Below are 26797 nucleotides of genomic sequence, written 5' to 3'. Positions count from 1 at the left end.
AGAGAGGGATGTATGTGGTGAGCAACAATTCTCAAACATAAAACTTTACGGCACTTTAAAATGTCTCACATGTTTTGAGGAAAGCAGGTTGGAAAACACTAGTGTAGAAGAAAATTGTACTTGAACTTTGGTCTAAGTTTTCTGGTTAGGTTATATCGTGTTGTCAGTATCTAAACATCTTGATAGCGTGCCCCATACACACCAGTGTCTTTTTTTTTTTTTTTTTTACTTTCAGTTTCGTGTGGATTTAGTGTTTATGCTCAGACGTCCATACTTCTTGAGACATAATTGTGAACATGACCCTACTCTGGTGTGCGATGGTGGATAGTTAAGTGAAAAGGAAAAAAAAATCAAGTTTAAATTCAGAGAGGAGGCTAGCCAGTGAGTGCTGAAAGCAGTGGCATTAAATCACAAAATTAAGAAACAAAGTTAGGAATACAAAGTTAGAAAATGTTCTTTTGTGTTTACAATATGAATATGGTGTTTGAGAAAAGTCACGCTATTTTTTTTGTTTGTTTATTTTGGGGAAATAAAGTGTTTATTTTGGGGAAAAAATCTTTCATGATGCGAAATCTTAATTGTTTTCTTTTAAAATTTCCAATGTTGTGTTAGTTTCTGCTAACACACAAAGTGAATCAGTTATTTGTTGTTGTTTTGTTGCTAAGTCATGTCCGACTCTTTTGTGACGTCATGGACTGTAGCCTGCCAGGCTCCTCTGTCTATGGGATTTCCCAGGTGAGAATACTGGAATAGGTTGCCATTTCCTCCTCCAGGGGATCTTCCAGACTGAAGGATGGAACTCATGTCTCCTGCATTGGCAGGCAGATTCATTATCGCTGAGCCACCAGGGAATCAGTTATACGTATATATACATATGTGTGTGTGTGTGTGTGTATATATATATATATATATATCCCTTCTCTTTTTAAAGATTTCCTTCCCATTTAGGTCTCTGCAGAGCCTTGAGTAAAGTTCCCTGTGGTATACCATAGTCTCTTATTGGTCATCTATTTTGTATTTAGTAGTGTATATATGTCAATCCCAATCTCCCAATTCATCCCACCTTCTCCTTACCCCTTAGGTATCCACATGTTTGTTCTCTACATCTCTGTCTTTTTTCATTTGCAAATAAATTCATTAATACCATTATTCTAGATTCCAATGTAAGTAATATCATAAGAGATTTGTTTTTCTCTTTCTGACTTTCTTCACTCTGTATGAAAGCCTCTAGGTTTATCCACATCTCTGCAAATGGCACTATTTCATTCCTTTTAATGGCTGAGTAATATTCCATTGTATATATGTACTATATCCTCTTTAACTAGTCTTCTGTTAATGGACAGGTTGCTTCAATGTCTTGAGTATTGTAAATAAATAAATCTTAATTATTTTCTAAACCACCTTTCTTCTCTTCACCCTTTCTCAATTTGGAGCCTGCTTTTGTCCAGTTGTGTGTGACAACCTCTTGGGCTTTTGTGATGTCAATCCTGTACCTTTTCTGTGACAGCAGAACTTTGGTCAAGGTAGTCATGTAGTTTGTTTCTGGCTGCTCATCACCTCTTTGTGGTAACGCCATGCTGCCCTATCTAGTTGAGGTATATTGGAATTTGGCACTTAAAAATAAAGCTCCATATCAGCAATAGATTATTTCAGAGAAAGTCATTGGAAGTGATTTTAGTTTAGAGAACTGTAATTGTTACCAGCTGTGGGAATAATGGGGCAAGCTACTAGGATGTCAAGCAATAGCCATTGGAAATCCTGAGTTATTTGTAAATAACTATTCTTTCAAAGCAAAACATATAAGGAACAAAAGAAGATAATAAACCAAGTACCAGAAAGGACACATACATATCTTTCCTAAATTGTGGTTTCCAGAATATGAGGGAAGCTGAACAGTTGTACATTGTCACAGGAAGACTGCAAATGAAATTGGCTCATTCATAATTTTAGTCATATTTCCCAGAATCAGAATTCAAGGAGAAAGTTTCTTCCCACCGTATGGGTCTTTTTCCTTCTGTTGAGTGCTGTCTTCCTTGACAACCATGCAGAAAGCGCTCTGGCACAAGCAGTGAGACAGGCTCTACTGTCGTGCCTCGTCAGTCACGTTGAGCACACCCCGCGGCGATTGCCATTCTGATTCAGGGCAGGATAAAGAGAGTTCAGTGCACAATGTGGTGTTTAGGGAGGTGATCTGGAAGCATTAACCACACAACTTTGGCAGAAACTGCTTTGCGAATGTGTCAGTGATATCTCAAGTACACGAAAAACCAGCTTTACTGTCCCTTGATAGGAGATTAACTTTTTTTGTGTGTATTTCCAGAGCATTTACCATTGTAAGGTGGACAAATATTATCCTTGTTTTTCAGCTATAGAAACTGGAATGCTGAAAGGTTAAGCAATGTTCACAAAGTTACATCGTGAGTCATTTTCTGAATCAGGAAATAAACTGGTGGCTATGATTCCTTTTCCCTTATTCTACCAGCCGGAAGGAGTCATTGAACACTATTTACAGAAGTACTTTTATTTTTTGTCTTGCAGTGGACACCAAACAGATTTCCTGAGACTTAAAAATCACAAAATGTGACATATTCTAGGAAGCAGTAGAATTCAACCAATAACATTAACTCTGGCAAAAAGTTCTACCGAGCCCTAATTATGCACAGGGGCCTAAGGTTTTTAGTCCTAATTTAAATTCTACCTGTGATTTGGAAATATGCATGTAATGTCTTTTTGCCTTTGGTAGAATAAGGATAATGGTCCCTATCACAGACTTCATTTAAAAAAAAGAGTTATATGATTTTATTACATGATATGTTTGAGCTGAATAGATGGAATTGCAATTTCTTTTTAAAATATCTTACTGTCCTCCCCCTTTCGTATTGAACTTTGGTAAGTTCCTTATGAAAACATTTTAAAAAACATTAATTTTAGCATATGTGTTTCTACTTGTCAAAGTATTTCAGAAGAATGTACCATATTATTGGACCAAACACTTTTACATACATTGTCACACTTGGTCCTTGTGACAACCACTTTGCTACTCTTTCCAGTAGCCAATTACATCTAACCAAATAACTTTTCCCTAAAGTTTCTTGGATGTTTCTCAGTTTAGATTGTTGTCCTACAGACTACGCTTACCTTGCAGTTCCAGTTACACCCCTTTTAAAGCTACAGCTAATACATGGCCAGAAATACCAAATGGGTTCGTTAGCAAAATTGGAAATTTTTTTTCTAGGCCCCTGTTTTTAAAGGGTTTTAACTAAGTAATAAGGGAAAAAATGAAAAGGACACAGATATAAAAAGACAATAACATAAGCCTAGTTTGTTGTTCAGTTACTAAGTTGTGTGTGACTCCTTGTGCCAGGCTTCCCTGTCCTTTATTATCTCCTGGAGTTTGCTCAAACTCATGTCCACAGTGTATATTTCTGATTGAGCTGTTGCTAACTAGAACTCAGTCTTCATAAGATTCCAAATGCCATTTTGAACAATCTATAGTATAGGCCTCCCATGCTTACCCAGAGTTCTTGTATACCTTGATAGTGAGTGAAGAGTCTTAGAGGCCAAAATCACCTTCAGATCAGTTAAAGAGAACATCAAGGCTAGGAGGATTCCTCCTAGTGGTGCTAGCAGGGGCAGTAAAATCTAGACAACCTCATAGGGAGAAAAACCTGGGGGAATGCGAGAGCAAAAGGGCTCCCCACCCAAATCAACACCTGGCTTCTTCCATGGCTAGGGGTTTCTAGATTTGGTGTTAGTAAACTTTTATTTGTAAGCTGTATTGTTATCTTTATTTTACAAAGGAAGAGGGAAAGAGAAACATGGAAAAATAAACAGCTCATTTTAGGTTAAATAAGCATGAACTAGTAAAGCCTGAATTTGGATCCATGTCACCCTGCTTATTTAACTTATATGCAGAGTACATCATGAGAAACGTGGAAGAAGCACAAGCTGGAATCAAGATTGCCAGGAGAAATATCAATAACCTCAGATATGCAGATGACACCACCCTTATGGCAGAAAGTGAAGAGGAACTAAAAAGCCTCTTGATGAAAGTGAAAGAGGAGAATGAAAAAGCTGGCTTAAAGCTCAACATTCAGAAAAGGAAGATCATGGCATCTGGTCCCATCACTTCATGGGAACTAGATGGGGAAACAGTGGAAACAGTGTCAGACTTTATTTTTGGGGGTTCCAAAATAACTGCAGATGGTGATTGCAGCCATGAAATTAAAAGACACTTACTCCTTGGAAGGAAAGTTATGACCAACCTAGAGAGCATATTCAAAAGCAGAGACATTACTTTGCCAACAAAGGTCCGTCTAGCCAAGGCTATGGTTTTTCCAGTGGTCATGTATGGATGTGAGAGTTGGACTGTGAAGAAAGCTGAGAACCGAAGAATTGATGCTTTTGAACTGTGGTGTTGGAGAAGACTCTTGAGAGTCCCTTGGACTGCAGGGAGATCCAACCAGTCCATTCTGAAGGAGAACAGCCCTGGGATTTCTTGGAAGGAATGATGCTAAAGCTGAAACTCCAGTACTTTGGCCACCTCATGTGAAGAGTTGACTCATTGGAAAAGACTCTGATGCTGGGAGGGATTGGGGGCAGGAGGAGAAGGGGATGACAGAGGATGAGATGGCTGGATGGCATCACTGACTCGATGGACGTGAGTCTGAGTGAACTCCAGGAGTTGGTGATGGACAGGGAGGCCTGGCATGCTGCGATTCATGGGGTTGCAAAGAGTCGGACACGACTAAGTGACTGAACTGAACTGAACTGAATGTTTAAAGGAGGAGCTTCCCAGGTGGCTCAGCAATAAAGAATCTGCCTGCTATTCTAGAGACACAGGTTCGATCCCTGGGTCAGGAAGATCCCCTGGAGGAGAGCACGAAAATCCATTCCAGTATTCTTGCCTGGAGAATCCCAAGGACAGAGGAGCCTGGCAGGCTACAGTCTATAGGGTCATAAAGCGTCGGACACGACTAAAGCAACTAAGCACACATGCATGTTTAAAAGAGGGGCTTCCCAGGTGGTGCTAGTGGTAAAGAACCCGCCTGCCAATGCAGGAGATATAAGACATGCTGATCCCTGGGTCAAAAAGATCCCTGGAGGAGGAAATGGCAACCCATTCCAGTATTCTTGCATGGAAAATTCCATAGAAAGTGGAACCTGGTGGGCTGCAATCCATAGAGTCACAAAGAGTCAGACACTACTGAAGCGACTTGGCATGCATTTATGTTTAAAGGAAATACTCTGTTTTTTGCTGCATGTCACTGTGCTGTTGTCAAAGAAGTAATGTGGCCACCTGGAAGACCCAGAGAAGACCTGTGTGGCCAGGTGGGCACAACCGCCAGCTCTCTTCCAGGGAACTCTGAACAAGTCACTCTTTGTTGAGCTTTAGATTAGGAAATATCTTCAATGACACCTAAACCATAGTAAGAAAAAGAAGCAAGAGCAAGATTTTTGAAAAAGGAATTAAAAGCCATTAAAAAAAAAGGGATATGATGAGCATGAGACATATAGTAAACACAGCTTCTCATTAAAAAAAAATGCTTCATATTAGTACCTTCCTGTAAACTCTCCATCTGACCCTTTCTAAAGATGATGAACATGCCATATATACCATCAATTTTCCTTAATTTTTTGTTGTGTTAAAAGTCACATAATACAAAACTAGTATTTTAACCATATTTTCCTCTACAGTTAATGGCACCAAGTGCATTCATGTTGTTGTGCAACTCTCACCATCATCCATCACCCAAGTTTTTCAGCATCCTAAACCAAAACTCTGTTCCTGTTAAACACTAACTCTCCATGCCCCAGTCCCTAGACCCTGGCAACTATGAATGTATTTTCTGACTCTATGAATTTGCCTTGTCTAAGTATCTTGATTGAAATCAGATTGATTATATTCTTTGCAGCCAAAGATAGAGAAGCTCTATACAGTCAGCAAAAACAAGACCGGGAGCTGACTGTGGCTCAGATCATGAACTCCTTATTGCCAAATTCAGACTCAAATTGAAGATAGTAGGGAAAACCACTAGACCATTCAGGTAGACCTAAATCAAATCCCTTATGATTATACAGTGGAAGTGAGAAATAGATTTAAGGGACTAGAACTGATGACTTAGTGCTTGATGAACTATGGATGGAGGTTTGTGACATTGTACAGGAGACAGGGATCAAGAACATCCCCATGGAAAAGAAATGCAAAAAAGCAAAATGGCTGTCTGAGGAGGCCTTACAAATAGCTGTGAAGAGAAGAGAAGTGAAAAGCAAAGGAGAAAAGGAAAGATATAAGCATCTGATTGCAGAGTTTCAAAGAATAGCAAGGAGAGATAAGAAAGCCTTCCTCAGCAATCTATGCAAAGAAATAGAGGAAAATAACAGAATGAAAAAGACAAGAGATCTCTTCAAGAAAATTAGAGATAACAAGGGAACATTTCATGCAAAGATGGGCTCGATAAAGGACAGAAATGGTATGGACCTAACGGAAGCAGAAGATATTAAGAAGAGGTAGCAAGAATACACAGAAGAACTGTACAAAAAAGATCTTCACAGCCCAGATAATCACGATGGTGTGATCACTGACCTAGAGCCAGACATCCTGGAATGTGAAGTCAAGTAGGCCTTAGAAAGCATCACTATGAACAAAGCTAGTAGAGGTGATGGAATTCCAGTTGAGCTATTCCAAATCCTGAAAGATGATGCTGTGAAAGTGCTGCATTCAATATGCCAGCAAATTTGGAAAACTCAGTAGTGGCCACAGGACTGGAAAAGGTCAGTTTTCATTCCAATCCCAAAGAAAGGCAATGCCAAAAAATGCTCAACCTACAGCACAATTGCACTCATCTCACATGCTAGTAAAGTAATGCTCAAAATTCTCCAAGCCAGGCTTCAGCAACACGTGAACTGTGAACTTCCAGATGTCCAAGCTGGTTTTAGAAAAGGCAGAGGTACCAGAGATCAAATTGCCAACATCTGCTGGATCATTGAAAAAGCAAGAGAGTTCCAGAAAAACATCTATTTCTGCTTTCTTGACTATGCCAAAGCCTTTGACTGTGTGGATCACAATAAACTATGGAAAATTCTTCAAGAGATGGGAATACCAGACCGCCTGACCTGCCTTTTGAGAAACCTATATGCAGGTCAAGAAGCAACAGTTAGGACTGGACATGGAAAAACAGACTGGTTCCAAATAGGAAAAGGAGTATGTCAGGCTGTATATTGTCACCCTGCTTATTTAACTTACATGCAGAGAACATCATGAGAAACGCTGGACTGGAAGAAGCACAAGCTGGAATCAAGATTGCCAGGAGAAATATCAATAAACTCAGATATGCAGATGACACCACCGTTATGGCAGAAAGGGAAGAGGAACTAAAAAGCCTCTTGATGAAAGTGAAAGAGGAGAGTGAAAAAGTTGGCTTAAAGCTCAACATTCAGAAAATTAAAATCATGGCATCTGGTCCCATCACTTCATGGGAACTAGATGGGGAAACAGTGGAAACAGTGTCAGACTTTATTTTTGGGGGTTCCAAAATAACTGCAGATGGTGATTGCAGCCATGAAATTAAAAGACACTTACTCCTTGGAAGGAAAGTTATGACCAACCTAGAGAGCATATTCAAAAGCAGAGACATTACTTTGCCAACAAAGGTCCGTCTAGTCAAGGCTATGTTTTTTCCAGTGGTCATGTATGGATGTGAGAGTTGGACTGTGAAGAAAGCTGAGCACCAAAGAATTGATGCTTTTGAACTGTGGTGTTGGAGAAGACTCTTGAGAGTCCCTTGGACCGCAAGGAGATCCAACGAGTCCATTCTAAAGGAGACCAGTCCTGGGTGTTCATTGGAAGGAATGATGCTAAAGCTGAAACTCCAGTACTTTGGCAACCTCATGGGAAGAGTTGACTCATTGGAAGACTCTGATGCTGGGAGGGATTGGGGGCAGGAGGAGAAGGGGACGACAGAGGATGAGATGGCTGGATGGCATCACCGACTAGATAGACACGAGTTTGGATGAACTCCAGGAGTTGGTGATGGACAGGGAGGCCTGGCATGCTGTGATTCATTGGGTTGCAAATAGTTGGGCACGACTGAGCTACTGAACTGAACTGAACTGAAGTATCTTGTATAAGTGGAGTTGAACAGTATTTGTTTATACCTAATGTATACTGGAATGCAGTTTTGAGGTTACTTAATATATGTCCTACAAACAAGACCATACCTTTTCTTCCCACTGTACTACACAGTAGGTTCTTGTTAGTTATCTTTTTTATACATAGTAGTGTGTATATTTGGAGAAAATCATAATTCCAAAAGATACATGCACCCCATTGTTCATTGTGGCACTATTTGCGGTAGTCAGAACATGGAAACAACCTATGTTCTCCTTATTTGTGGTAGCTCTGTCGTATAAAATTGGCTTAAATATTAAACCTCTGTTCCTAGAGGAAATAAAGGGATAAGTTCCTACAATCGTCACATTTTCAATAACTGATTAATACATAACCTTGCTTTGTTTCTGTTTAAAAGCACTTTATTTACTATTATCATTGATTCATTAACATTGACCTCACAGCTTAAGGCACTGTAAGTCTTGCTTGAGTGAACCTTATCTAACACACATCCAGAAGATACAATCACAGACGTCTTGTACTTAGGAACAATAGACAATACTTCATCACTGGGTGATGGAGTTCATTTTAAACACTGAATCACAACAAAAAGCACAAACATGCAACCAAAAAAAGTGTTACACTAAAGAGACTACAGAAATGACACATTTCCAGTATGAAAGCGTCACTTTGTTCTACCTCACCGGGACATATGCTTGCTGTCACTGCTCTGGGCTTGTGTATGAATGACCATGAAACTGTGTGATCTGTGGGTTACAAATAAATTTTTGTGAGTAGGTGAACTCACAAAGGCAGAATCTGAGAACAAAGAGACTCAACTGTAAATGCAAACAAACCATACAAAACTCATTTTCATCCCGTGGCCTCTTACATTCCTATCCACACTGAGGAATCAATGAACCTAATCTTTATACTAGGAGTTAGGTGATCAATTATTAGTGTAATGATCAACCTCACTTCAGTCTGTACCCTTTCAAATTATAATGCATTTTCTACTAAAGTTTTAGGGATAAACTAACTTAAATATGATATATTTTAAGGTTTATTATATCACACAGAAGGATAACAAAATAAATGTTAGTGATAATATATGATAGTAGGGCCAAAACTGGAAATGGGAAAGAATCAGAAGATGGTTTGGTGTGTATGCCAGACTTTCGTTCCAACATAACTGTTTCTGTAATGTCCTCCCACTAGCTTTCTCATACCATGTGCTATAATCCCACACAGTCCACATGATGCTCAGTGCCATTAAGTGAAGTGACAGAAAAATAAGTAATAGAACAGCAGGGTTATGTGTCCCCATGGCTTGGAATTTAGACTTAGAAAGCAAGTGGTGAAAATCATGTAATGGAGGAATTGAGAGCTTGGTAAACACTGGTGAGTTGATGAACGGTGGCCTTTTCCAATATGATCTTATCATTAAACGGGCTTGTTTTTTTTTCCATCACAAGTCCATGCAAAATGAATATTGCCACAAATCATATATTTCGGCTCTCTTTGATATTCTGTAGATTGTAGGAGGCCTGATTTATCTTGCAGAGGTTTAGTAACATTTTAAAGGATAATATGATAGTGTATAAGGGGCAAGGGAAGGGCAGTGATAAATATATTGTGCAGATAAAAACCAATTGCTGTGTAAGCGAATAATAATTGAAATAGTTCGGATGGACCTTGCCTCATGGTCCATTCTGACTTGTCTGAGGTCTAATAATCTTTCTACCTTGAAGCCCATAAAATTTAAAGTTCAAGAAGACTGAATCCATGTACAGTAAAACCATTTTTCTCACGATTTTTTAACCAATGAATATTGTGTGGGAAATTGATTCCATATGTTTTCAAGTCATTTATGCAACTTGAATAATTAAAACATTCATTGGTAAGAGCTGCCTGATGTCTTTAAATCAGGAAATTATCTTATGCCAAAAGTAGACAAACTTAAACACCAAAAGGTCAGGCTAAGTTTGAAATTTTGCAACATCTAGAAATGAAAAATTTAAATGTTTGTTAATCCCTCCTGCTTATTATCACATGGTTAAAAAAAGAAAGAAAGAAAAGAAATGTCTTTATTCTCTCACATTGTTATTCCTTTATATTTTTGAAAAAAATGTTTGCCTATGTGACTTTCTAAACTTACTACCAAGTTATGTTGGATGACAGCCTAGTCTATCAAAGACATTTGCAATAAAATCTTGTCAGCTCTTTTTTTTTAAATTAATAGATGCTTATGATTCATTTCTAATTAAAAACAAAGCATAATGTGGAAGATATATTTTTGCTTTAATCATATTTGAAGAATTCTAAGAGTTGCGATTATTATTCCCATTTAATAGAGTTAGAAAGGTAGGCAGTCTGTAGGGTGGGAAAGCACATCTGAACTAAGTTAAACTTTGCCTGAAACACTATGGAAATACTCAGAGAGAAGCAGGTAAAAAGGAGATAGCTCATAAATTTAGCCCTGATGAAATACTAACCCAAGGTTAATCTAGTTACTTTTGTATACGGTATTAAGAGAATGAAACTTAGAGAAAAATATGAAAATGAGGAATACTGAGAATTTAAAGTGTTTGTGGAATAAAGATGACTAACGTTGGAACTAGAAGTTGCACATCCAAATTTGAACTCTTCCACTTACTATTGGCTCTATGACCTGTTGAGGTCATTACTATGCACATGTAATATAATAATAGCAATTACAATAATATTCAAGTTCCTTAGTTACTAAGGAACTAGTAACTAGTTCCTTAGTTACTCCTGGTGTTTCTGGCCGGAAAAAAAAAAAAAAAAAATCACCTTTTCTCTCCTCCATTTTATTGGGATCATCTCAATGAAGGAAACTAACTGTCCATAAGCCAATAATAAGAATTATTGAGTTTGAATACATTATTTATTGTACTAGTTTAATATCAGAGTTTTTTTCTCACCTTCGTTGTGAAATACAAGTTTAATTATTTCCAAAAGTTATTTTCTGAAAAAGTATAAAATTGCTCTTTATTTCTCCAACCTGGGGTCATTTTTACTAAAAGAGGTACACCTTTCTTTGCCTTGCTTGCTGTAAATCTAAAACGTTTTTTTACTACTTAATAAAGGTAATTTAATTTAGCAAGAAGGACAGTGGCTTTTCAAATAAGATGTTCCTTCGGGGGGGAAAAAAAGAGTGCTAGGAAAAAGGGAAGAAAATAAGTCATTCATTTGGAAACAAGTTAATACCTGCCAAAACAATCCATGGAAATCACTCTATTGCTGTGAGTATTGTGTTTATACTATAATTAAAACCGGATTAAAAAGAACTAGAGCATAGTACCTCTGATTACTGCTAGTCTTAACACTCAAGAACAAGAAAGCCAGGTGTTAAAATTAGCCAGTGGCATTCAGTGAAGTCCAGGCTGTCTAGCCTGGCCTGGCTTATGGACAGTTAGTTTCCTTCATTGAGATGATCCCAATAAAATGGAGGAGGGAAAAGGTGATTTTTTTTTTTTTTTTTTTTTCCGGCCAGAAACACCAGGAGTAACTAAGGAACTTGAGACCTTCCCTCCCCTCTTTCTTCTCCTTATGAAAGGGTTTGAGCTTTAGAATTGATAATTCTGAATATATTGGGTCTTTTTAGTGCCCTATTGAGGTTTCAGATACAATATATTTTGATTCTATTTCCCAGCTGATGAAATGCTGGTTGCCTACCATTTTCCCTAAATAGGAAGGCTGCCTCTCTGTTCTTTGTGCTTTCCCCCTCCTTTTTTCAAACCCAGGTCTCATTGTGTTTACCCAGAAATGGTGGCAATTAAAAGATTCCAAAGTGGCAGAGACTAACACACCAGTAGAGCAGGATTCCAGCTTTCCATGGTAACACCCAACTTCCTCTCTAACTACCTCCTCTTAGTTCACCGAGACAATTCTAATCCTACCGCTGTGGTTACTCTGAAAAGGCATCCAGTTTGGTTATCAGAAAGAATCTTTCTTAAATAAATATTTACCAACGTCTGTTTCACTCTTTAGGGGAGTGCGCAAAGGAAGGGCTTGAGTCTTTTAATCCTTTGGATCATATTTTGTGTAGATGATGTTTAATGCAGTGAGGGCTGCTAGTACTGGAGCCCATGCTGACACTTTATTGCCTTGATGATTGCAAACCTTAAGTGTCTTGATTGGCTGCTCATCACCTGGGTGACTTTCTTCTTGCCATCCACTTCAAGTTGCTTCCTCTGTATGGCAGAGACCCAGGAACATTCCATGAGGGTTACAACATTTTCCTTTTACAATGATGGGCTTCACCTTTCTCTTGGTTCCATGAACTCTTTAAATGTCAAAGTGATTCACATGGGAGGAACTGATCCTACACTCATTGGAAAGTTCAAAGATGTAAGATCTTTTCTCTCACAAAATGATTCAATTCAGTTCAGTCACTCAGTCGTGTCTGACTCTGAGACACCATGGACTACAGCACGCCAGTCTTCCCTGTCCATCACCAACTCCCAGAGCTTACTCAAACTCATGTCCATCAAGTCAGTGATGCCATCCAACCATCTCATCCTCTGTCATTCCCTTCTCCTCCTGCCTTCAATCTTTTCCAGCCTTAGGGTCTTGTCTTTGCCTCAGGTGGCCAAAGTATTGGACCTTCAGCTTTAGGATCAGTCCTCCCAATGAATATTGCAATGATTGACTTATTTCCTTTAGCATTGACTGGTTTGATCTCCTTGCAGTCCAAGGGACTCTAAAGAGTCTTCTCCTATGATGCTTATCTATTTTGGTAATAATGCACTTCATGCTTATCATCATCACATATTCAGTCAGTGTGTAGTCGAGCAGTCTGTGGGATGAAAGGCATAAGGAGTGTGTAATATTTGGGGGAAGGTAATTTCTGTGATGCTTGTTTTTTTCTACCTAGTTCAGGATGCTCTGAGCTATTGTGAAGAATAGCTCAGGAAAGAGTTAATTCTCCATAACCTTACATTGTAGGATTTGATTCACCATGTCTTAGTTTGAGGATAGTTTGCAGCAATATCTTTCCCATAAACATTAATGGGTGGAAGTTCATTTCTTTAGATGACTATTTTCCCCCACATGAATTCTGAACTACATTTTAAGTTATATACATATGCTGGTCCTAGTTGCTAAGTCAAGTCCGACTTTTGCAACTCCGTGGATTGTAGCCTGGCAGTCTCCACTGTCCATGGGACTTCCCAGGCAAGAATACTGGAGTGGATTGCCATTACCTTTTCCAGGGAATCTTCCTGACTTTGGAATGAGCCAGCATCTTCTGCACTGGCAGGTGGATTCTTTACCACTGAGCCACCAGGAAATATATATATACATGTGTGTATATGTATGTATATGAAAATTAAAATTTTGAGAAAGAACATACTAAGCATTTTAAAACTCTTTCACAACTATCTATTGAGAAATGTCTCTGCTGTCACTATCTGGTCTCCAAGCAAGGGCCAATCCCCCTACTTAGGATCTAGATCCTATTCCCTCTTGTTTGTCAAGGGACATCATCCCAGCAGTTTTTCTCTCTTACTTGCATCAACAATTTTCCCCTCTCTTGGATCTCTCTCATGTACCTACAAACATGCTGCTTAAAAAGTCCTCTTGGGACCCAGTGTACCCCAGCTAATACCTCATTTCTCTCCTTCCTTTCTAGACAAAGTCCTTGGAAGTATTTACAGCCTCTGACTTCTCTCTTGAACTTGGGTGAACTAGTCTTTTTCCCCCCACCACTCCAAAGAAATGATTACTCCCGTCAAAGTCACTAATAATCCTCATGTTGCTAAACCCAAAGGTCAATTCTCAACCCTTATTTTCTTTAATCTGTTAGTATCATTTAACACTATTGGACCTCAAATTTATCTGAATTGAAATTATGATACACTATTTCTAGGATCCAGAGCTTCAACTACCTCCTATTGGCTGATGACCCAAAATATACTTCTCCAATCCAGACCTGATATTTGTTGCAAGCATGGAAGGATGGATGAATGAATTTTTTTCTACACTTCATCTTACATGTTATACCAATAGTATCACTAAATATAAGGAAAAAGTAGAGCAAATGGTTACCTTCAGAAGTATTTATTTCCTTGTTACAAATTTGTTGACAAGAGACTGAAATGTGGTCTTTCTCTGAGCAAAGTTACATGATTGACAATAATAAAGCACTACAATTTTATCCTTATGCTTCATAAACAGTGAAAGTTGTACTTATATAGATAAATAATATGCCATGCCAGTTCTATAACTTTTTAATCTATGAAAACAATTAACTCTGATGTCAATCATCACCAGTACATTTCCAGCTCATGTCTAAAATTGTTTAATTGATTTGAATTATTGATCTAGGCTATTTCATACACAGTGGTCAAAATTTACCATGTTTATGAGCTTCTTGTGTCTATGGCCTCATGAAAGAATCACGAGTAAAACATTTTTTTCTACATTAACTTTCCAGCTTAGCTCTTCTAAGAGAGCTAAGAGGCAGAGCCTCTTCTGCTTCTTCATTCTGTCTTGGCCCAGCTCTGAGCTCCTACAATTGGCCTGTACTCTTTCGACCAGGAAGCACAATGCCTAGCAGGGTCCTAGCCTGTCTGATCCTGCCCTGAAGTTTGGTAACTAAGTCTTTCTTTAATGATTGTGGTCTACTCTATTCCATGCTTCCTCGTTCCTGATTGTAGCTACAGACTGGTTTTTGAAAAAATTCCTAATAGGCCTTTGCTCTAGGAAGTGAACTTTCTGTAACAAGATGACCCCGAGAGTAAGACTTTAATTTCCTTATTAACGCAGAAATGAAACCATCAACTAGAGTTGCAGTGTGGATTCTCATATGGCAATGGACACATATATCAGTAAAACAATCAGTATTCTATGTCTCTCATCATAATAGTCCTCCCCTTTACTGTGTGTAGGTTACACGGGTTTCAAGTGACTTGGATTGGCATTGATAATCCCAGACTTATAGAGTAATTATTATCTGTTTTAATGCACTGTTTTCTTAGTTTAGAATGAGAAAACAGCAGGAATAGGATGTGTAGAAATGTGAGGGAAGGAATCTATATTACTGTGCACAAATTAATTTACAATAATGTGGTAGTTTCATATGACATCCTGATGAGAGTCCCTGTTTCAATAAGCAAAAAGACCAGAAAAAGGAGAAAAGGAAGGAAGAAAGAGTGAGGAAGGGAGATTCAGGAAGAGTGATAGAGGGAGGGGGAGAGGAAGAGAGACAGAAATTATTCTCTTCTCATAGTGAAGTGAAAGTCATTCAGTCATGTCCAACTCTATGTGACCCCCTTGGAATTCTCCAGGCCAGAATACTGGAGTGGGTAGCCTTTCCCTTCTCCAGAGGATTTTCCCAACCCAGGGATGGAACCCAGGTCTCCCACATTGCAGGTGGATTCTTTACCAACTGAGCCACAATAGAGACTGTAACTCCAGGGGGTCTCAATGCAGTATCAACTGAAAATCAACTTGTATGTGTTGCAGAGTATAGGAAGGCTTAAACTGGGAAAAATTGATTAAATTCCAAAGAACTCTTACTATTATAAAGAAATCACATCAGGCCTTGAGTTCAAGTCCTATTTGATGGCTGTTTTCAAAAGGGTGTGATGCATTGCAGTCGATGTAAAATAGAAGGGTAGGAATTATTTTCTCACAGGTTCTGCCTGCTAGTAAGTCATATGAATTTAATCCACCTATCTGTATTGTTATTTCCACTAATGAAAAAGAGTAATTCTTTATTTTATCAAAATTTAGGGTATTTTGAAATACCACTTTTATGCTAATTTATAAATATTAGGAAATTTGATTTAAAGAAAAAATGGCTATTTTTAGTAGCATCTACTGGCAAGACATGCATGTAACAAAACCTATCATTGTATTATCCATAGTGCTCCTTGATGCCCATATATCAGAAATCTCAGGAAAGAAGCCAACATTTGACTCAGCAGAAAGATTGATCCCTACTGCTGGATCCTCCCATTTGGAATAATGTTCCTTACTGTTTGTACTACCACTCCCTATGCTAAAAAAATACATAAATTATGTTTTAATTAAGTCAGTCTTTCCTTAATGTGAAATTCCCAGATATGTGGGATACATGGCCTCTGAGAGTTATTCTCAAGGAATCAAGAATTAATCCCTATAAGTAATTCTTGTAAAGCTAATATTTCATAAGGAACAACCCAACATGGTCCCTGTAATGGACAGCTGGTGGTGTAAAAGAAAGTTAGACCAAAGAAATATTCACTCAAAACATGAGACTATGTAAACCTGTTGATAACATTTGAATCTGAATCAGCAGCTTTTTTGTCAATAAGTAAGTAAAATGTTATATTCTGTAAATTACATTTATATTAATTCTCCCTCCTCAATCTTGAATAGCCCCTTATAATTAATACCCAACTTAAAAAAGTACATCTAGAATCTTAATAGTGATGTAATAACGTCTTGATTGCTCTGGAACACGGTGACCTTGTTATAATAGGCGCAAACACACACTACATGGACTTTCTTGTCTCTCTTGTCTTTCATGGTGTTTTTGGATTCCCTACTAAAAAGAACCAGTGCTTCTAGAACAGAGCTTCAGCAATCATATGCCTGGATTAATCTGTCATCACAGCATCAACACTCCTCACTGCAAAAAGTTCTGACACTCGGTTTTCCTGGCTCCTGAACAACCTTGTGGCTATAGGAAAGAAAGGCAGGCACGGTAGGCCCTAGGTGGCATACTTCTGACAAAAACATTCATTTATCAGATAAACTAGAATCAGAAAAAGTTAAAATTATTTTGAAAAAAAAAAAATCTTGGAAAATTTCTGTAAGAATAACACAGAGTTCTGTCATCAACAAGGTGTAAGTCATTCATAATTAGGATTCTGTGAGTGATGACTCATGTCTCTTGGATAAATGAACATAAAAGCAATTAGCAGGATGTGAGTTATTTGGTTTCTAAATGGCCTGACAGTTATGACAACCAAATTCAGATTTTTATCTGCCTAATGCTGGTTTGATGTATTCAGAATTAAATTAACTCTTTTTTCTAAGAGTCAGTGGGAAAATATATTTTAAAAGTTAAAAAAAAAAAACATATGAATACATTTCCTGTTTAAGGAAAGAGAATATGACAAAACAATGTGATTCCCATAAGAAGCCACCAAATTAGACGTGTCATCCCAGTGAACATGTCCAATATGATACAGAAGTTCAAGTGTCAAGATGGACAGCAAGGTACCTGCCCCATGTATACCATGCTCATGATAAACCCAGAGAGCTGGTTGGCTTAATTGCTCTGAATTCTGTAAAGGACCCACGACATACTCAAGGCTGTCTCATGATCCTTGCTCAAGTAAAATTTATAACCTAAGATATACTTATTGACAAAGGCATAGAGAATGGAGGACCATGAGAGACAAGGAATTAATCATATCCCAGTGATTTATTCCTTAGGTTTATCTGAGTGTTTACATGACAGCAGGGGAAGCAAATAGACTACAGATTAAAAGCAGAGTCTTGGGAATACAACTGGTCAGGATTCAAATACTGGCGATGTTAATTGCTAATTGGATATTATCAGGCAATTTAATTAGCCCGTTTCCTCCCAAGCTCAGTTTCCTCCCTTATAGGACTATTGTAAAGATTAGATGTAACGATGCTTACTAGACCACAGAATTCTTGAAAAGAGTGACTATTTTCACAGTCCTGGTACACAGTAGAGTGTCTAGTGCATAGCAGGTGCTCAGTGTTAGGTGAATAATTATGTAAAATGCGCATCATGGTCCCTGGTACAAAATAAGTGAATATGATGATAGTGATAATGACACTTAGGAGCTTTAGGAATCTTTTAAATGGTTTCCCAAAGCACTTAGAAGAATTTACTGATTTCTATAAGGGCCTACATAATTTGACTCATTTCCATCTTTTCATCTATCTTTTCTATGCTTCCCTGGTGGCTCAGATGGTAAAATCATCTAATTGCAATGCTGGAGACCCAGGTTCAATCCCTGGGTCAGGGAAGATCCCCTGAGAAGGCTCTTGCCTGGAAAATTCCATGGATGGAAGAACCTCGTAGGCTACAGTCCGTAGGATGGGAAAGAGTCGGACACAGCTGAGTGACTTCACTTTTACTATCTTTCAATCTCTTCTTGAATTAACTGTCTTTTCTTCTACCTTTTGCCACACTGTTCTTCTTCAGTCTTAAGTAAACTAAAACATCTCCTACCTCAGGACCTTTGCACCTGCTACTTTCACAGTGTTCTTGTCTTTTCCTATTCTGTACCCAGTTCTCCTTTTCAACTCCTGGCATTTCTAATCAGGAGCTATGTCAGGTCCATCACCTGATGGTTTGCTATGAAATCACAGAAGCAAAAGCCAAAAAGGACCACAAACTTCCTATGGATTTTTTCTACCAGCCTATTGCATAGTCTACACCAGCAGATGGCCATGCTTAGCTTTCTGAAAACTCAACTGTTTCACTCATGCCAGGGATGGTTAATGACATTTTTCTGATTTTTTCAGACCTTTACTATTCAGCTTCTTCCACAACTCTATGAGGTATAACTACTGTAATAAATTCTATTTTTTTAATAATATCATAGTTCTTCTGCTTTCCCGATTAAATATTAATTGCTGAAGTAACTGGTAATGTAACCTTAAGTTTCCAGGTCAATAAAAATTTAAAGATGAATATCTGATTGTATCGGGCTTCCCTTGTGGCTCAGAAGGTAAAGAATCTGCCTGCTAACTCAGGAGACCTGGGTTCAATCCCTGGGTCAGGAAGATCCCCTGGAGAAGGGAATGACTACCCACTCCAGTATTCTTGCCTGGAGAAGCCCAAGGACAGAAGAGCCTACAGGGCTATCATCCATGGGGTCACAAAGCGACTGAGCGACTAAGCACACACATACACATCCGATCTTGTTGGATTTAGAGGTATTAGTATTACTGTAGCCATTGGTAAAGGGATTCTGGTAATCCCCTGACAATCATTTCAATGTTTACTTTTGACACCTGTAATCAAGTGCCTATAGGAGACAAGGCTGGGATGACCAAGTTTCTGCTATAGAATATGCTACTGAAAATAAGTGCTTTTACATGCACTGGAAAACTTAGAAAATGATGTAGTTGTTGTTTTAAATTCCCAGATAAGCAAATTGGATGAGGGTGGAAAAAACAATATTGAATCAAGGTGAATTTGTTGATAAGTATGCACTGTGTATAATCCTGGGTTTATGGTGATACTTTGAGCAGCTAGGAGAGAGTCTAACAATTTTGTTGACTGACTGAAATCTAGACCCAAATTTAATTTGCACTAAATAAAACTGTAATGTTAGAGCTTCTTTGTGTACTATAGAGCAAGATACCGTACAAAGGCATAGGGCTATTGGAACGATAGAGTGCAATTACTCTGTCTTTTCACACAACCCTCAACCTTAGGAAGGTCCAGAGGACCTTCCTTCTACCAATGCTGTCCAAAGCTGAAAGAAACACCTTCATAAGGAGAATTCTGGCATCTTTGAAGAGCTCAGTGGTAGATATTCTCTATAGGCCAGGGATCAGTGGTGAATTCTTTCCATAAAACTGAATTCCTAGAATTCAGTGGAGAAGACAATGGCATCCCAGTCCAGTACTCTTGCCTGGAAAATTCCATGGATGGAGGAGCCTGGTGGGCTGCAGTCCACGGGATAACTAAGAGTCGGACTTGACTGAGCGACTTCTCTTTCACTTTTCACTTTCATGCATTGGAGAAAGAAATTGCAACCCACTCCAGTGTTCTTGCCTGGAGAATCCCAGGGACGGGGGAGCCTGGTGGGCTGTCATCTATGGGGTTGCACAGAGTCGGACACGACTGAAGTGACTTAGCAGCAGCAGCAGCAGCAGAATTCAGTGGCAATTCTTGGGTGGCAACAGATAAGTGGCAGTGCAAAATCACCAAAGGAAATGTGGATTTGGTGATCACGATGGGCAGCTAAGTCAAAGTAGTAATTAGGATGAGTTAACCAAAGTGATCTTTGGCATTGGCTAGATGATCATGCTATCTATAGAACTGAAATCAATTGGCAGCCTGCTAAAGTCTTAATACAGTGGAAAAGCTCTACATCTTGTGAACAGAAGTCTGGCTTGAGTCACTACAATACAACAGAAAGCTATGGTCAATTCTTTAACCAATTCCCAAATGTGAACCAGTTAACCGGCTCAGAGTACCTAGAACAAAGAGGAGAACAGATGCTTTTGAGGAAGAACCCTGTTACATAGCAAAAAATTGATAGGATAGTCTTCCTCCTAGCCTTCCCCAAAGGGAACTGAGAACACTTACCAGCATGAACATTCACAGGGGAAGGGTAAATAATCAGATTTTTCAGGGATTACCAGACACTGCCTCTGAAATGACCTTCATTCCTGGAAACCCAAACATCATTTTGGCCCACCGCTTAGAATAGGCACTTAGGGAGGTCAAGCAATTGATGGAGTATTGGCTTGGGCCCAGAATGTCCCCAAATTCAGTAAGCTCGGAGCTCACATGTCCTCAAATGTTCCCTGTGATGTTTCCTCCAAATTTCAGAACAAATAGAGTAGATGTACTCAGCAGCTTTTGGAATCCTCACATTGGCTCTTAAGGCAGAAAGGCCTTAAGCACTAAAATGGGCTCTGCATAGAAAGATAATAAACCTAAAGCATTACCGCATTCTTGGAGGGATTGCAGAGATTAGTGACACCACCAGGTGCTTTAAAGATGCAGAGATGGTCATTCCTAGCATACCCTCATTCAACTTGTCTATTTGTCCTATACAGAAAACAGGTGAGATCTTGAATAATGACAGTGAATTATAATAAATTTCATTAGCTGATGACTCCAAGTGCAGCTGCTACTCCAGAAATGATTTTTGTTGCTGGAATAAATGTCCACATCCCCTGGCACCTGTGTGTACAGATATCAGTATGGAAAATGCTATTCATGGATGTCAGTCAGTCTCTTTCTCCAGCCATTCCTGTCCTTGCCCAGGGGGCTCATGAAGCTTACGAATAAGGTGACCTCAGCATCAGGAGGAATGTCATACATGGACTGAGCAACATGAACCTTTACTCACTAAGGCTAATAGGGCTATGACCACTGATAAACATCCAGAAAGATGTTCAAGAGCAGAAACCAGCATTGAGCATTGATATGGCATTATGCCTCAGGGGAAGCATCTAGCCACATGGTGACAGGCAGACGATACTAGATTACTTCTCTGACAGAAGGGACAGTGCTTTGTTGTCAATGAAATGCACACTTACTCTGGATTTACCTTCCTGCAGAGTGCTTCAGACCAAACACCACCCATGTGCTTATAGAATGTGGTATTCATAACCATGGCCCTTCATACAACATTATTTCCTACCAAAAAAACTCACTGTATAGTAAATGAAGTACAGTAATGGGCTCATGCCCTACCAGGCTCCCCATCACTCTGAAGCAGCTGACTTGATACAACAGTAGAGTGACTTTTTGATAGCTTAGTTATAGCACCAGCTGGGGCAAACTAAAATGCTATGTTGATGTCTTTGAAGGTATGGTATATGTTCTCAACCACTAACAAAGGTTGCTATTTCTCCCATAGCCAGGATTCTTGGCTCTAGGAACTAAGAGATGAAAATGGGTAGTGCTCCTCTCATTTACTTCTTATGTTCCACTAGCAAGATGTTTGCTCTATCTCTACAACTTTAGGTTTTGTTGATCTAAAGAGTTTTGTTACCAAGGGAGAAACACTTTCACCAGGGAAGAGAACAATGTTTTCATTAAATTAGAAGTTGAAAATGCCCCCTTTTCCACCTTAGGCTTCTCATATCAGTGGGAAAATAATGCAAAAAGTTGGGTTATGCTATATGGGGAGTGATTAATCATGACTCTCAAGTAAAATTGGACTGCTGCTGCACAAGGTGGGTTAGGAGTATGTCTGAGTCTCTTGTGGAGCCTCTTAGTACTTCTATCCTATAATAAAAGTTAATGAAAAAATATACCACCTTAGTGAAACAAGGCTGCTTATGGCCCAGACCTTCCCATTACCCTATCAAATAAACTCTAACAATAGTTACCTTTATATATTAGTTTATAAACTTAAATTACAAGATATCAACAGGTGATTCAGAAGAGGAATGGATATCACCTAAATGTTGGCAAAGTGATTTTGATTTTGAAATTTCTTTTTTGAAAGTAGTTTTAACATGCTTTGGTTATATTTGTGATGGTCTCATCATGTTAGATCAGAGCATTCTTTTGTTATTATCTTTACTTAATTAAATATGGTTAAAAGAGGCATATATACTTGCTAAGTCAACAAAGACTAGGTCATGGTGTGTTCATACTGTCAATTTAGCTAAACTGAAAGTATATTGGTATATGGTTCAGAGTAGAACTTGCTACCAGAGACGTTTTACATGAAATTTGGGAGGTAGAAGTGAAAGAGCTGTTATACTCTGCAGGTTGTTGCTTAAAGGTGATAAAGAACAGATGCAGAGGTGCCAGGAGATTCCAGTTTGTCCTTATCTCGCTCCACACTGAGTCTCTTTTTTCTTCCCAATGCCTACTTTATTCCTAGGAATAGATTAAGGAATAGGGTAAGTACCTTGGGTGCAAGAGCTAGGTAATACTAACTATTTAATCACAAGGCCAAGCAGCTAACAAATGGTTGTTGATTTTCTTTTAAAAAATTACCTTTGTGGGAAAAAGATCAAGATGGCAGAGTAAGAGGATGTGGTGCTTACCTCCTTCCATGAACATATAAAAATACATCTACATGTGGAACAATTCTCACTAGAAACTAACTGGAAACTGGCAAAAGTAATCCTATACAACTAAGGCTGTGAGAAAGATACACACATAATCGGGTAAGATGAGGGGGGGGAAATGACCTGATTAGGACCAGATTAGTCCCCTGGGAGGGGACTCAGAGGGAAAGGGAACTCACACAAAGAGCGCCCACCTGGAAGGTGAGCAAACAGAGTCACAGGTGGGGCAGCCCAGTTCTGGGGTCCTGCGTGTAAGAGACAAGCCCCCTTAGCTGGCTGGAGAACTGCTAGGAAAAATCTACAGACTGAAGAAGAATGGGTTCCACTTGTGAGGAGTGTGTGGTGCTGGCATCTGACCAGGCAGATTGGAAAGATGTCTGTCTAGTGGCTGTCAGTTTTCCAGGACTACCTTGCTATGTTCTCCAGGCAGAGACAAGCAAATGCCCCAACCCTTACTCCATGCCACTGCAAGACGCTGGATTATGGTGTCTAGGACCTGGGTAAAAACTCAAACTTGGGATGCAGAGGCAACCCGGTCCGGAGGCAGAGACCAAGTTGGGCAGTGGCAGCCACTGTTAGCACTTACTCAAGCAGCGGAAGCAGCCCAGACTTCTGATGGCAGCTTGGCTGCTGGGTTTCCCATAACTGCTGTGCTGTGTGCCCCCCCAATCCCCTTCGCCCCCCTTCCCCCCCGCCCAAGCCATGCAAATACCCTGGCCGCACTCACTCCACACCACATTTGCAGCACTAGATCTGGAGCAACCATGGGCAGAGAAATATGCAACTGTGGGTTGTACCATCAGCAGAACATTGGACCTTTGTTGGCTCACAAGCCCCACTTGCTTCAGTACTCCCTTCCTTTGGAGCAAAGGCCCTAGGGTGGGTAGAAGGAAAACCAAACATTTAAAGGGAACACAGCCAGCTAAAGCCTGATTCTCAGGGCTTCTGCTTCAGCTCCTGAGGAAGCAGACTCTGCCCCCAGAACAGTGGTGACAGCTACTGAGCAGAGAGGAAGTCCTGACCCACTCCCTGTCTGGACTCTAGCTTCTCAATCTCCAGCCCCACTCCCTACCAAGGTGGTAGCTACCAGTATTCTCTGAGGAAAGACTTGAAGTGTTCATGTCAAATCCAGCCCTCCAACTGTGGGCACAGACAGTCTGCATGGAGATGCTCCCACATAAGAACACCCTTTGAAGACCACAATAGGTAACTGGAGGCAGAGACAGTTAAGTAACTTAAAAAGGCATAAGAACTACTCTCAAGTGAAAGAGCAAGCTGCTGCTGCTGCTAAGTCACTTCAGTCATGTCCGACTCTGTGCAACCCCATAGACAGCAGCCCACCAGGTTCCTCTGTCCCTGGGATTCTCCAGGCAAGAATACTGGAATGGGTTGCCATTTCCTTCTCCAGAAAGAGCAAAGAGAAAATCCCTAATAATAATAAAATAGAAGTAAACAATTTATCAGATAAAGAATTCAAAATATTGGTGATAGGAGTGGTAACTGAATTAGGGAAGAGACTTGATCCAAACAGATCATTTTAACAAGAACCTAGAAAATAAAAAAAAAGACTCAATTGAAAATAGATAATTTAATATCTGCAATAAAAAACACCCTAGAAGCAATAGCAGACTATGATACAAAAGAACACATAAGTGATCTGGAAGATAGAATCATGGAAATCACCCAATCAGGAGAGTAGAAAGACAAATAAAAAGAAAGAAAGAAACAAAAACAATATATGCAATCTCTGGGAAAATTAAACGTGCCAACATTCATTCATCATAAGTGTTCCAGGAAGAAAAGAGAGAGAGACAAGGATCAAAAATATATTTGGAAAAATAAAACTTCCCAAACCTGAAGAAGGAAACATATCTAAGTACAGGAAGCACAGAAGGTTACAAATAAGATGAACCCAAACAGAACAACATCAAGATATATAATTAAAATGGCAAAAGTTAAAGATTAAAAGATGATTCTAAAAGCAGCAAGAGAAAAACAGAGTCATATACAAAGGAATCCCCATAAGGCTAAATAATTCCTTTAAATGTCAATGAACTAAATGCTTTGATTTAAAAAAAAAAAAGAGAGAGAAAAGATATAGGGTAGCTGATTGGATACAAAATAAGACCCTTCAATATGCTGCCTACAAAAGACTCACTTCAGGGCTAAAGACATATACAAACTGAAAGTGAAGAGATGGAAAAAAATGCTTCATGCAAGTGAGAATGATAAGAGAGGGTATCGATATTCATATCAGATAAATTAGAGTCTATAACAAAAGACAAAGAAGGCCACTACATAATGATAAAGTGACTGATACAAGAGGATATTATATTCACTAATATATATCCAATGCAGGAGAACCTAAATATATAAAGCAAATACTACCAGGAATAAAGGGAGAAATTGACAATAATACGGTAATAGTAGGGAGCATTAACACCCTACTGATATCATGGAAAGATCATCCAGACAGCATATCAATAAGGCAACAGTGGTCTTAAGTGACAGAGTAGACCTAAAATTGAACTTAATAGAAAATAGATATCTATAGGATATTATAAATATATATATAGTATGGCCTGCATAGGTGCTGAGGACAGTAACTCAAGGGTTATTTTGATGAAAGACTTTTGAAATGGACAAGAAAATGATTACTGATTGTTCTTTCAGTAGAATACAAGAGTGTTGTCTAGAAGACTCTCTGAGGATCATCTGTTCCTATGGGGTTGTGAACATTTGATTTTCTTTGGTAGATCTATAGCAATTCTGTGCAGATGGAAGTTAGTTTATGAAAGGCTGATGATGGTCCAGATGTTTCACGTCCAAAATAAAGCATATGAGTCCAATTCATTAAGAAGCAAATAAATTTGGTCCAGCAGAGAATATAAATCTCATTTCAGGACACAGGTTTTAAGAGGGCAGGACATCTTAATCAATGGTGTTATCAGATTATCAAATGGAGAGGAGAAAGTAAGGCTGTTTCCCTTAAATATGTGGAATGAATGTTAAACAGCCAAAAATAACAAAGAAAAAAAAAACATTCAATATATTTGCCTAAAAATTACAACACAGTTATGGCTTAAAAAATGTAAATGACATTAAAACACAATTGACAGAATGAGAAAAAATATTTTCAACATTCATATTATACACACACAGATATAAATGTATCTATAATTTATAAAGAGGTCCTTCAAATCATTAAGAAAGAAAACTCATCCATGACAAAACATAGAAAAGTTAGCAAAGAATTCAAAAAGGAAAAAATACAGAAATAAAAACTATGCAATGTGACACACTGTCATTAATAATCAGATGAATGCAAATTAAATGACATCTTTTTTTGCTATTGGATTGCATGCATGCATGCTAAGCTGCTTCAGTTGTGTCCTACTCTTTGTGACCATATGGACTGTAGCCTGCCAGGCGCCTCTGTCCATGGGATTTTTCAGGCAAGAATATTGGAGTGGGTGGTCATGCCCCACTCCAGGGGATCTTCCTGACTCAGGGATCAAACTCTCATCTCATGCGTCTCCTGCATTAGCAAGTGGGTTCTTTACTAATAGAGTCACATTAAAAAGGATAGCATTCCCATGTTCACTGCAGTATTATTCACAATAATCAATGTATGGAAGCAACCTGTCTGTCAATAGATGAATAAATAAAGATGTGATTCTACATAATGGTCTATTATTTTCATTACTTTGTCAACAAAGGTCCGTCTAGTCAAGGCTATGGTTTTCCCAGTGGTCATGTATGGACATGTGAGTTGGACTATAAAGAAAGCTGAGTGCCAAAGAATTGATGCTTTTGAACTGTGGTGTTGGAGAAGACTCTTGAGAGACCCTTAGACTGTAAGGAGATCCAACCAGTCCATCCTAAAGGAGATCAGTCCTGGGTGTTCATTGGTAG

Source organism: Bubalus kerabau, chromosome 3 (genome assembly GCF_029407905.1).
Source record: "Bubalus kerabau isolate K-KA32 ecotype Philippines breed swamp buffalo chromosome 3, PCC_UOA_SB_1v2, whole genome shotgun sequence".
In the NCBI taxonomy this organism is placed as follows: Eukaryota; Metazoa; Chordata; class Mammalia; order Artiodactyla; family Bovidae; genus Bubalus; species Bubalus kerabau.
The sequence above is the reverse complement of the archived record's forward strand: the minus strand, read 5'-3'. Positions refer to the sequence as shown.